Below are 12,936 nucleotides of genomic sequence, written 5' to 3'. Positions count from 1 at the left end.
ACTTTAACAATGATTTTCACTATCTTACACGCGATTCGCTCGTCCTTTGATGTCGCTTTCTAACTTTACCAGGAAGAGGGAAAAATTTGTAAATAGAAAGACTGAGGATTATATGAACAACAATTTAAAAATTATCAAACAATCTAAAATTCTAGTGATACGACCGGTTAAAGCCCCTGCCTTTCATTTGCAAGCAAAATGAATTTTTTATGCGTGGAGAAGAAAGGGTGCCAGGGTGGGTGGAATAGTGAAAAAAAAGTATTTGTTAATTGAGCTCGACGTACCCAGAAATGTAGGGAATTAAAGGGCTTGGGAGACCCCCCCCGTAACTCTTCTACAATGAAATCTGTATCTAATCTCGGAGGATGAGGTTTTGTTTTTAAGTACCACCTTGTGTTTATTTAATGAGCCATCCTTGGATGAAACCACAGTCTAGTGTTATCAATTTGGGGTGATAAGGAGGTATTTGCCTCCTCCTACCTTCCTCCCCCTTACATTTTATAAAAGATATTTTAAAAGACTTTTAGTGTATTTTCATTGAAAAGTGCTTTTCGTCGTGTTATCATTGGAAAATTGAAAAGAATTACCCCCATCTAAATTGCAAAAACACATCCTCTCCCCTCGCCATACTTTTTCGTTAATTTACGTTACTTTCTCTTTAATTTTAGCTCTCTCTGGGTTGGACTCTCTTTAGTTTTAGCTGAGAGATTTTTTACTCTTTATAATCATTTAGGAATATTTCATAGTCAAAATTTATTTCTTCAAATTTATTTTTTTAATTTTTTTTCTCTCTTTTCTGAGTTACTCTTTGAATGACACTTGTGTCTTCCCACTCCTTTACAGATCATAAAGTCTTAGTGGAGATTATTGTCATATATTTGTTGTATGTTATATTCTTTATCAATAAACCTTTTCATACCCCTTCAGCATGTGGGACTGTTTGAAAACACTCCATCCTTCCACACCTACAGCTCAGTTCTCAAACAAATTTTCTTATTTTACCACACAAAAACTCAACTCATTAACAACCCATTGCAGCCCCAAGCTACCCGAGGCCAAAATAGCTACGTAAACCCCTTCTCCGCCAAAATATGCACAAAGCTACACTCTACTCCCTCCCTTGAAGTTATCCTAATAACATCTTCTTCTTCCCTTCGACGACGTTCAAAAACACATTTCTGCAAAACTCGTTCGCAAATACCTCCTTAGAAGTTCGTTATGTTCGTTAGTAAGCCTACAAAAATACAGCTAGAAAACAAAAAGGGGTGGGACTTATTAAAAAACAATAGCTTAATTATGCTGAAAATTTGCCACCATGCAGTTTCTTATGGCGGCAGACTGGCGGAATCCTATTGGTCGAAGAGTTGTCAGACGCAATATTCACTTTAAACTTTTTTTCATAACTATGAAACGGTAATTTGACATGACAGGCGGTACTTTTCCGACAAAGTACAGAGGTAAAATGACACAAAGGCTTTACCTAATGGCCAAATTCTAATACCAATTTGATGGTTATTAATGCTTTAAAAAATTAGTGTTGAAAAATGACAGGTCCTGTTGTTCGGGGTTTGTCTGTTAGGTTCGTTACCGTAAGCTGTTTTGCTAGGTCTATAAAGTTGTTCAAGAGCTCAACGCACGCGTCTTTGCTTCCGTGGTAAAAATACAACATACTATTGATGTATTTTTTAAGGTTTTTTCATAAACCCAAAAAAATAACCCCTACAAAAATCCAAGATACCCTATTGTTGGTGTGGGAATGGGATGACGTATTGATAGTATTGCTTTTGCTGAATCTTTGCTTTTGCAGCTATTGATTATTTACAAATTATTTATGTAAATAAATTATTTATGAAATTAAATTTATGTAAATAAATTATTTATAAATGACAGTATTAAGGAAGACCAAATACCCCATTTGAGTCTTTCTTTTGATGGAAACAGTGGTATCAACAGGGGCGAATCCAGGATTTCTTTTAGAGAGGGGGGGGCAAAACAGGTTGATCCGATAAACTTGCGTTAGGATCAAGTTTATTTAACGCAAACTTGCGTTAAATAAGTAAAATACACTACTTTAGACTACGTTAGGGGGGCGCCCCTTTCACCCCTCCCCTGGATCTGCCACTGGGCGTCAATTCACAAAAATTCAGGAGGAGGGATGTATTTTTCCATATCTAAGGGGAACGTTGACATTTCTTCAATTAAAAAAAACTAAAAGGTATTTTTCAAAATCTTGGGGGGATTTACCTACAGTCCATCCCCCTCCACGTGGCCCTATTAGAGGATGAAGAACAAAGATTCTTCACTGATAACTCCCCATTTCGTCATATTTGCTGAAAATTGTTCTATTATTGACATTCCCTTCCGACTCAAATATATGCAAAAAAGCCGAATCAAAGTGACAAATTTTATCAAAGTGGGAAATCTCCAGCCTCGACACCCTCCTAGGAACGGCTCTGACTTTCAGGTACATATTTCAATGTTTCTTAGTTCCACCGTGATGTCCCTTAGCCTTTAGTATTTTGTCATTTTTTACCTGAGATATAACAAATTATCACCTTCAACTTACAAATTCTATTGAAATTCCTTTTACTCCATCGGTATCGGTCCGACCTGATTCCAATTTCTGTACCAGTGACTCATTTTGTATGGAACTTGATGCCTGAATCAGCTCGAAAGTTTCTCTCTCTTCAGAAACTATTAAAACGTTTTTGGCTTCTCTCTCTTTTTATTAAGTTTTTTTTTTAGGATTTATCAAGAGAGCCAATTGAGTAGGGGAAAAGCATTCCCCCCTAGTTTCCCCCTCCTCCATATTTTGAAAAAAATGTACTTCCATTGAAAAAAATTTACTCCCCCCCCCTTAATTTCATGAATTAACATTACTTGAACTAATTGGAGCCTTTCTTGTTTTTGCTGAGTGTTCTTACAGTTTTTTTTTTCTTTTTAAAACATTATTTAAATGTGTCTCCTCCCTACTTTACTCATCGTGGAGCCTAAGGCGAGTCTGAATAAATTTTATCTTTACATAAAACTGTGGATGTTGAAAAAATTATATCAAATTTTTTTAAGTTCAGCTTAAAAACGTACATTATATAAACACAAATAGGCATATTTACTGTTGGAGTAACGGACAAGCTAGGGAGAGAGCAATCATCGAGAATCCGGTGTCCCCTATTTACACTCATGGACCTCAGGTGTCAAAAACTCTGCTTAGCAGTGATTCTAGGCTAATTTTATTAACTCGTTTTCCTCTACTTGCCGAATTTGTTGCTGCTTTTTTTGTTTGTTAAATTTGTGAGCATTTTTTTAACTTCCAAATGTTGAATTACTTTCGAATTTTATCAGTATTTGGTCTTCTGGTGATAGTGCAATAATGCAACATCAAAATTGTATTAAGAAAAGTTGTTAGGTGTATAAACAGGAATAGATACAGATTTTATGCTTCGGGGGAGAGCGTATCAACGAAACTTGGGCTCAGCCACTTGTAATTTTCGCCCTTCTGTTCCTGTAATTAGCATAACGTTCAACCTATATTTTTACTAATTTTTTTCTAAATTTTAGCTAATTCCATTTAGTAAAATTTTTACTAATTCAACTAAATTTTAGCTAGGGTCGGGGGGGGGGGGGTGATGAGATCCTTAGGGTCAAACTTGGGTCTGGAGGTGGCAGTTGCCTCTCCTAGCTCCGTAGCAAATTACGTTCCTGATCTTTATATTAATCAGATTATTATGTTTACTTCCACTATCATTATCATGTTTACTATCCACATTTTTTAAACAATAATTTTCAATCAAAAAATAATTTATATTATAATAATTAATATATTAAATTTTAATTAATATATCAATTACAATAATTAATAATTTAAAAATATTTTTTTGGAAAATATTGCGAATAATCCTCGACATAATCACAGACAAAAGCTGAGACGAGACCGCAAAAAGCCCGTTTCAACAAAGATCCTATGACGAAGCACACTATCAATTAAGTAATTAGGGCTATATCTGGGACCATCAGGAGGGGAATGCAATCTCAGAAAAGTGACTATGTTATTTGGAAATAGCAAAGTATAAAGGACCTAATGGTACTACTTTTATTTGAATATCATGTTTGGGTACTGTTGCATTATGTGGGCCTCTCGGGTTAACTACTATGATATAGAGTAGGCAATGATTAAACCCGTTTTTGACATGTTTACCGCAATAGACTAGGCAATGATAGCGTAGTTTTTATTCCGTATACGATATTAATTGTTTTTTGGGGGTTTAGGGGGGGGGAAGTACCTAGGGTAGGTTACGTATTTAATATATGCTATGCTTTACACCCCCCCCCTAATGTACAAATATATAGCCCAAATTTGTTTATAAGCTATTATATATTCATCCTATTTTATTTCATTAGCATTAACCAAACTTGACTTTTTAGAAAGGTCCACATAATGCAAGAGTACCGATATTTGCTTCAGGAAAGACCATACACTAAGTATTTACCAATTTATTTAAATAAAAAGAAAAAAGTTACGAGAGATTAATAAATGTCATCAGACTGTTTAATTTGGCTTCAAGCAATCGAGGGGATAGGCTATTTCACAACAATTGTGATGATAATAATTATGTTGTTAAATGGTATAATTATAATTCGCTACGGAGCAATGAAACAGGAAACTGGGGTCTATATACTAACCTTCCAGTAGCCTTGATTTGTTAATAAGAAATTATTTAATGTGAATGGATAATATGATGCAAAATCTGTTTAATTATGCAAAAGGGGAAAAGAGTTCAAACCCATCCACAAAGGCAAATACACTGTGATTTATTTGGGAGTTAAGGGGTACAAATTAAACCCATAGAAAAACAAGAGAAAAACCCAAGGAGCCATGAGGAAACTTGAAACTGAGGCGGAGAGAGGTAAGGGTCTTGGAATTTGGGGATTTCATTAACTGTTGATAATCAAAGACACACCATTGCATATGCTTAGCCTATAGTCCCTGTGGTACCAATTTGTGAAGACAACAGAGTCACTACGTGTCTCCTTATCCCCCTTGTTATAAACATAGCAATTCCTTTAGTTTTTAATGCAAGAGGCTTCTAGAAAAAACCTCGAAACTTTTTTTGGGAGAAAGTGCATTTTGATTTTGCATAGTTGTGGCAACATGTAAACTGGAGATTAACACTTTTCCCGTCTATAAAATCCCCCCTTAAAATCAATCCTCGTTGTCAGTCTTCCGGCCATTCTTAAGGTTTGTTTCTCTTCTAAATAAAATAAAACAAAATAAAAGCACAGGCAAATGTGTAAGGGGCCTTAGAACTAGGCCCCACCTCCCTGAAATATCAATATTTTCTTGATTTATCTTATTACCTCTAACATTTTTATCTACAATTGTCACCCCAAATTCCTAAGGACGTGCAAGAAATCAAACAGAATGCAATGGGGAATAAAAATTAGACAACGCTTGCACTCAGCATCTACCACTATTACATATTTTTGGGCATATAGCCAGAGAGAAAGCCTTAAGCCTAACCCCCTCCCCCAAAAATATACCGGTGCTTTTAATTTTTCAGAACGAGCAGTAAATGTAAAAATGTCATTTTAATGATATTAGCACGTGGGCTGTTTATGCAAAGAATATGCCTGTTCTTCACTAAATTATGTAGATTTTATAACACCTCTTTTTCGCCTTGCGTATCATCGTTTTATGTCACGCTTATGCATACTTCTACCACACGTAGACACACTTTTGCAACGCCACACCTCCTCGCATCTTCAACGCCTAAATCTTCAATATATTGTGGGATCCTGATAGTGTAAACGCTTTTTGAAAGTGGCTGACCCCTTTGTTTAAGTAGATAAGGAAAATTTAGATAAATGTTTTGAAGTTAAATATTTTTTTTCTTAAGGTTTACGAGAAAAGATAAAGAATAACTATTTATTACTTTATTTTAAACTGAGTTTGTCATTATTATTTTTCTAAATACTATTTTTGTCCTACTAAACTTGTACTAATTTTGAATCATTAGAAAAAAAAAAACAAATTCTAAATAATTCTCATTTCCATTTTTTGGAATTCTATCTCCGCTGATTAACCAGAAGGTTAATCAATAAAACTATAATTAATTAATTGACAGTCAATTTGACAACTATGATATAAATTAGTAAATCCAGTTTGTCTAGGTAGTCCATTTTGCTGTCATGGAAATGTCTTCACTTCCCATTTTGTGTGATACAAGCCATCTATAGTTTGTGGCTGAGCTTGAATTAAAAATGAAGATATTTTTTCCTCTTAGACTTTGTGGGCCACAAACCATACATAGTTTGTGCTTTACCAGCCAGGTTATACTGACTGGGGGTGTTAAAAAACACATTAGTGTCCCGGTCTAGCCCCCCCCCCACGTTAGTTCTTGTGTAAATCATTGTCCCATCTCCACCTTCTGGTTTCGGCATATACTTATTTATTTAACAACCATCATGCATACAACATGAAAAGACAGAGTAAGGAAAGAAAAATAAAAATAACACATAAATAGCATAGAAATTTAAGCATTATTCCACTAAATAAAGTTATGACAACCACTTAAAATATTACTAAACACTGTTGATAGGAAACAACCACTAATTGACTAAATACACATATTAACAATATAGGAAACAATTCTAAACATACATAGCACACATAAGTAACATACATAGTGCAGCATACAAACACAGTATATTATAAACTTGGGTAATAAGTAATAGCATACACATTGTCTTTACCGCCAAGAAAATTGGGTACCCTAGCCTTTACCGTCAAGCGTTGCTGCGATCTTAAAAGAAAGGAAATTCAAAGAAAATCCCTTCGGAATTCCACCAGCGGAAGATTCTCTACGGGAAATCGTTTTCCGCGGAAAACCCCCCCCGTCCCCGTGGAAAATTCCCCCCACGTATCAATAACAATCGCATTTTTAAATTTAAAATTATTGAAAAGTTTCCCCCAGAAAAGTCCACCCTGCGGACCATCCTTCTCCCGGGAAACCCCCCACGGAAAATTAAGTCGCCCTAAACAATTCATCTTCATTGGGGAATCAAGTCCATGAGTCGATAAACTCATTAGTGCACTGTATCGATATACCCGAGTCAGCATAGTATAGTATAAACTAGGGCATTAAGTAATAGTACACATATTACCTTCAAAAACCAAGGTACCCTAGCCTCCCTTCCCCAATTCACCCCCAACGACTGTCTTTGGTAGAAAACACCGTCTGGCATGCACCATTGCCGTGATGTATTCCCGGGGGCCCAAGCTCACAATAAATATTAAAAATAGGGGTAAATAATTAGACGTTAGCAGGGGAGGATCAAAAGCAACATCTTGGGGGGAGGAGCAATGTGACAAGGGCGCCAATAAGAAAAATCTTGGAGCGGGGGCAATGTGCAAGGGCATTAATAATTGACAAATTTATTTTTAAAAAAGTGAAAAACAGAAAAAAACAAGAGGGCACTAGAAAAATCTTTGGGGATCCTGGGTTCCCCAGCCTTCCCCCCTGGATCCGCCAGTGGATTTTGGGAGACAGGCTCCCTTCAAAACATCATATTACATCCACATTGTAGCTACTTAAGTCACTTTTTTGCATTCTAACTGTACTTTCTTTACACTCCAGCTAGTGATTTGATGTTAGATTTGCCCCATGCATGATAAAATCCATTCAGTGCATTAAAGGTTATCAGATGGTCGACTGCATAAAACCGACGTAATTGCCTATAAGTGTTCAAAATGACAAGAATGACGTCAGCATTTATTCAAATGATCACCATTTTGGCTTTAGCTATTAAATACATTAAAATAATTAGAGAAAATTAGTGTCAATTTGCAACTATAGTTATGTCGCTGTCCATGAAGCTGAATGGCATGAACACTGGACATTTACTGTCTTTAAAAATTTACAACTATCCATAAAATAGCCAAACGAGGTTCATTTTTATTTATTTTATTATTTACATTTTTATTTTTTCTGTATTTACAATTATTATTTTTTATAATAAGTTGATTAAAATTTGCTATTAGTTTTAAATTAATTAGAAACTTTTAACAACAACTATTAATTTTGTAATTAAAATTATATTTTTTTTTAGATTTAAAAAATTGCTAATGGATCATGACACAATCAAGGCACAAAATCAAATTTACCAATTTGACCGAAATTTCTCACTTTGCACTTCAGTTTGGGCTTTGGCAAAATCTTTGCTGGTGCTTTCAATGGAGGTAAAAGCCATGAGCACTGTCAAAATGAAGTTTGACAGTTGTACTAGGGTGCCTAAATATCAGTCACATCATTGCTTTTCGTAAAGCTTCTGACATAAGTTAATTTTGCATAGTATTTTTGTGAGTCTTTGCCGCCATATCTTGGCAAAATATTCAAGTAAAAATAAAATTATTTCTAGCTAAAATTTTAGTAAAGTAAGTTTTTTTCTATTGAATAGTTTGAGGGAACCAATTCGCAAATTGACTTGGCAAAACATTAAACGAAAGTCAATACAACTAAATTTAACAAGGCCGTACCCAGGACATTTTTTTCGGGGGGGGGGGGGTTACTCAAAAAAATTCGGGGGGGGGGGGTTACACAAAAAAAACTCAGCAAACGCATACAAAATTTGTTTACATCCATTTTTGTTTCGTTTTTACGAGTCAGACAAGCATATCGGGGGGGGGGGTCAAATCTCCCTACCCCCCCCCTTCTGAGTACAGCCTTGAAATCTAGAATAATTAGAAAACATAATTTTTTCTTGCGTGAATGAGGGTATGGGATTGAATTTCCGCGAGGAGAATTTACCATAGGAAGGAGGATTTTCAACGGTAGGGGGACAAATACAGGGGGGTCGAATACTGTAAAAATGAAGTTTGAAAATTGGACTAGGGTGCCTGAATATCAGTCACATCGTTACTATTCATAAAGCTTCCAATACAACTTAAGTTTGCGCAGCTCTTTTGCCAGTGTTTAATTAATCAGCCACCTATCTTAGAAAAATACTCAAATAAAAATATATTTATTTTGACTGTACTTTAGTAAAGTAAGTTTTTCTTTTCCTTTGCATAGTTCGGGGGCACCTTCACAAATTGACTATGCAAAAAACAAGTAAATATCGATACAACTAAATCTAGAAAAATCACATGAAAGGCTTCCTTTTTATGTAAATAATAAGTGAATGTCAATACAACCAAATCTACAAAAATTACACAAAAGGCTTCTTCTTAGGTAAATCAAGATAGGGGGGGATAGCATTTCCGCGGGGAAATTTTCAATGGTAGGGGAAACACACCGGACGCCATTTTTATGTCTAAAATTCCCTTCACCAGGCAAAACTCAGCCCCTCACATTAAAACATAAGACGAGCAGAAATTATGTCCTATCCCTTTCAAACCCAAAACGGTACCTGATTAACGATTGATAAGTTAAGCTTTTATAATTGCCAAACCAGGCAAAGAAGTGAGTAAGCGATTATTACCGAAATCATGATTGTTGTATACAAGATAAGCTATTCCGTAATATATCTTGAGGCTCTTCATTTTTATGAAGGTCTATCTACAGACGTGGAAATTTTATTTTGGGTTTAATTCTATTTTTGCCATTTATAGAACCCCATGGCATTTATTATAAACAGCACAGAATTCTAATAAGATCTTCCAGTCTCTGCACTTGCCAAGTGTGCCAATCGGTGGGTAAGAATTGACCCCTAGAGTTTGAAAAATATCTACCCCTTTATATCTTTGTTAAAAAAAAACTTAATCTACAAAAACTACACAGAAAATGTTTCTCCTTGTGTGAATCACGGCGTAGGGACATGCATTTTCGTGGTGGAGGGGGGGGGGTACATTGGACACCAATTATATGTCCAAAATTTGCTTCACAACACGGTCTCCTGATACTATTGAATTGATCGGTATAGAGGAGGAGCGTGCGCAGCTGTGTTGGCCTCATGCGGTTTAGTTCTGCGTTGAGTAGTTAGTAGTAGTAGTAAGTTATCATAGTGGGGTAAGATAAAGGTTAAAGAAAATGTGAAATTAATGGTAACGACAGAAGAGTTGCCGTATGATGGAAGTGCAGAGAGATAAACGCTGGGACTAAGAAGCAAGAGTAATTACTTTCTGTGGACTTTTTATATATCTGTAATATAATATATATATATATATGATATAATATCATATACATCTGTATTGTAATCTGTAATATGTAATATCTGTAATATAAGATACCAGTTCAGTCCTTGCAATCAAGGATACGTCCCCTAGGCATACATAAGAAGGTTTTCCCCGTCTGAAGTACTTTTAAGGGTTTTTACTTTATATAATTTAAATAACATGGATTCAAACTGAAAGCCAAAACCAAGCAAATTTAAAATGGACAGAACTGATGAAATTGTCCACAGGGAGTTGTCCACGGGAGGGGGAATTTTCCAATGGGAATCAGCCAGACACCAGATCGGGAACTTCTCTTTTCTCTTTAAATTGAGTCTATACTGCAGGTGTAAGGAATTTTTTTTTAAAGGAAGAGGTAAATTAAAATTCTTGGAGGATAATGTTCATCACCGAATTATAATATAAAAATACCTTATGATACAATCAACTAGGAAAGCATCGAAGACCACTGTCTATCACCATAATAATCCTCATTAGAGTCAAGGAAAAATAAAGTATTCCTTATTGTTTCGAATTTATGAAAATAAAAAGTCACTCCCTTTTTTAAAGGCGTGGTCAACTCCTTCAAAATAGAAAATCCAATTAAAGATATACGAATAATTACCTAGCCTTTGGCTTATATTATAAAATTAATTAGCATATTCATAGTATATTATAGTATTGCGTGGATAGACAATTGTTTTTGAATACAAGAATAGCCCATTTCTCTGTTCAGCACCATCTGTAATAATGATTTATTTTCTCTTCTGTCTAGAAGACTATCATTAAACGCAGTTACAGTTATTAGAGTGGATATAGTGTTTTTAGACGCCATATTTGTTGGATGTTTTTGGCCTTGTATTCTTTTTTTTCGAAGTTGAATTAAAGAGAAAAAGAAATGTCGTCTCTGTTAAAAAGCGTTCTCTTATTCTATTGCTCAATTTTTGTGTCGCACTTTTGCAAGCCAATCACGTCGATTACTTCTTTTAGGAGAGAAAAATAGTCCCGCCATTTGAAAACCGATTTAACAAATATCGAGAGAAAAATCTAGACTAACAAGAAAATATGATTTTTGAGAGACACAAAAAACCGTGTCTTTTTGAAAATTGATTGTTTCTTTTATGAGAAAGGTTATGTTGATTGTTCATTTTTGAACATGTTGAAAATTCAAAAAGGATGTGGAAAGCCAGGACGTTTTTTTCTCAACAGATCAAAAATCAACAAATGGCGAAAAAATTATGAGATGGTGAACTTCAAATTTGCTGCCCCCAACCTTTGCTAAAATGTCTTTTTGGTATTTTCTTTGAAAAATCGAAAAAATATCCCATCCCGGATAAAAAAATACTCTCTTTTGTATCAATATGAAATTTTTGATAAAATACCCCTCCACTGTTTTCAAGAATTGGCACCCCTGTCTGATTTCCATAAACAGTTGGTAATCCAATCTGATTTTTACTTCTTTCCTATCAGCATGGCCCTCACTTTTCCTGTTTTTTAGGTTTTCTTTCATTAATTGCATAGGTGTATGGTTAAGTTCCTTAGAATTTGCACCTAATTACATTTACGGTTTTTCCCATATAGCCCATCTTTTCTTCGAACAATGCAAATTAAAAAATTTGCAGAACTTTTTTTTAATCAAGACAAGTGGAAAGTGAACATATAAAACTAAACTTCGAAAAGAAAAATCTTAACAATTAAACAAAGTCAGATTTTAAGGTGCTTTCATAGTCCTAATTAAAGGATCTAGATTAATGATACAGTTAACAATTAGTTTATCTTTTAAGAAAGTAGTTGAACTTCACGATTAGCTGATTTAGTATTCCCAAGACTAATTCAGTTTAAGAGCTTTTAGTTGTTCTTATATCTGACCGTCACTTCATTATTGCTACTACTGATAACTCACGGCAGTACCAAGAGGGCAACACAGCTCCTCTACTTCCTCCTCCCCCTACTCTTCCTACTTCCAAACTCCTCCAACTTCCAACTCTTTACAAGGCTTCAGTCTGTACTCCCTCCCTTGAAGTTCCAATTTTCTTTAAATTCTCCCTTATTATCTCTTCCCATCCTATTCGGGGAAGACAACTTTTTTTCGTTTGACCCCGAGTGGACGGTCAAAAAGCACAGTCTTTGGCACTTTGCCATCCTTCATCTGTGAAACACGGCCTACCCATCCTAACCTTTTTTTCATTATAGCCCTATAAACTGGAATTGAACTACTTTTTTGTACAACTTCAGTTTGATCGGCTACTACTACTACTGTTAACAACTCACCGCATCACCAAGCCGCCTGAGGCCGACACAGCTACGTACACTCCTCCTACATCCCAATCTATTCTAAGCCTCCATCTTTAAACCCTCCCAGGAAGTTCCCATTTCTCTTAAATCTTTCCTTACGATTTTCTCCCACCCCAACCAAGCACGACCTGCTTTCCGGTTAGCCCTAGACGGTTGGCCGAAAAGGAAAATCTTTGGCAATCTGTCATTCTTAATCCGAAGAAAGTGCCCTAGCCTTCTGAACCTTTCTCTCATTATAGCGTTAGAAAGCGGGATTGAACCCCACTTTTCGTACAGCCTACTGTTTTAAATACAGTCAGTCAGTCAGGTACGCACAACATTCCGTATTTATATTCTCTGGAAAATCTCTAGCAAATCTTCCTCCGTTTTTTGGAGCGCCCATGCTTCAGAGCCATATTTGACCACTTTCATCACTGTAGCTTCTAATATTCTAATCTTGGTCCGCCAACTTATCTTCTTATTCTTCCAAACTTTTTTTCTACTGTGAAAAAAAA

At 35.5% G+C, this 12,936-nt stretch overlaps 1 long non-coding RNA gene across 1 annotated transcript in view; it reads right to left on the bottom strand.

Moving 5' to 3' along the window:
* Positions 1-10,678, bottom strand: part of LOC148947496 (uncharacterized) — a 204,854-nt gene extending 194,176 nt beyond the window's left edge. The window contains exon 1 of the long non-coding RNA XR_016142365.1: positions 10,580-10,678. This is a non-coding gene — a long non-coding RNA (uncharacterized LOC148947496). The remainder of the gene's footprint in view (positions 1-10,579) is intronic.
* Positions 10,679-12,936: the final 2,258 nt, after the last annotated feature.

Source organism: Artemia sp. Qi Xiang Cuo, chromosome 10 (assembly GCF_049724085.1).
Source record: "Artemia sp. Qi Xiang Cuo chromosome 10, ASM4972408v1, whole genome shotgun sequence".
NCBI classification, from domain to species: Eukaryota; Metazoa; Arthropoda; class Branchiopoda; order Anostraca; family Artemiidae; genus Artemia; species Artemia sp. Qi Xiang Cuo.
The sequence above is the reverse complement of the archived record's forward strand: the minus strand, read 5'-3'. Positions and strand labels throughout refer to the sequence as shown.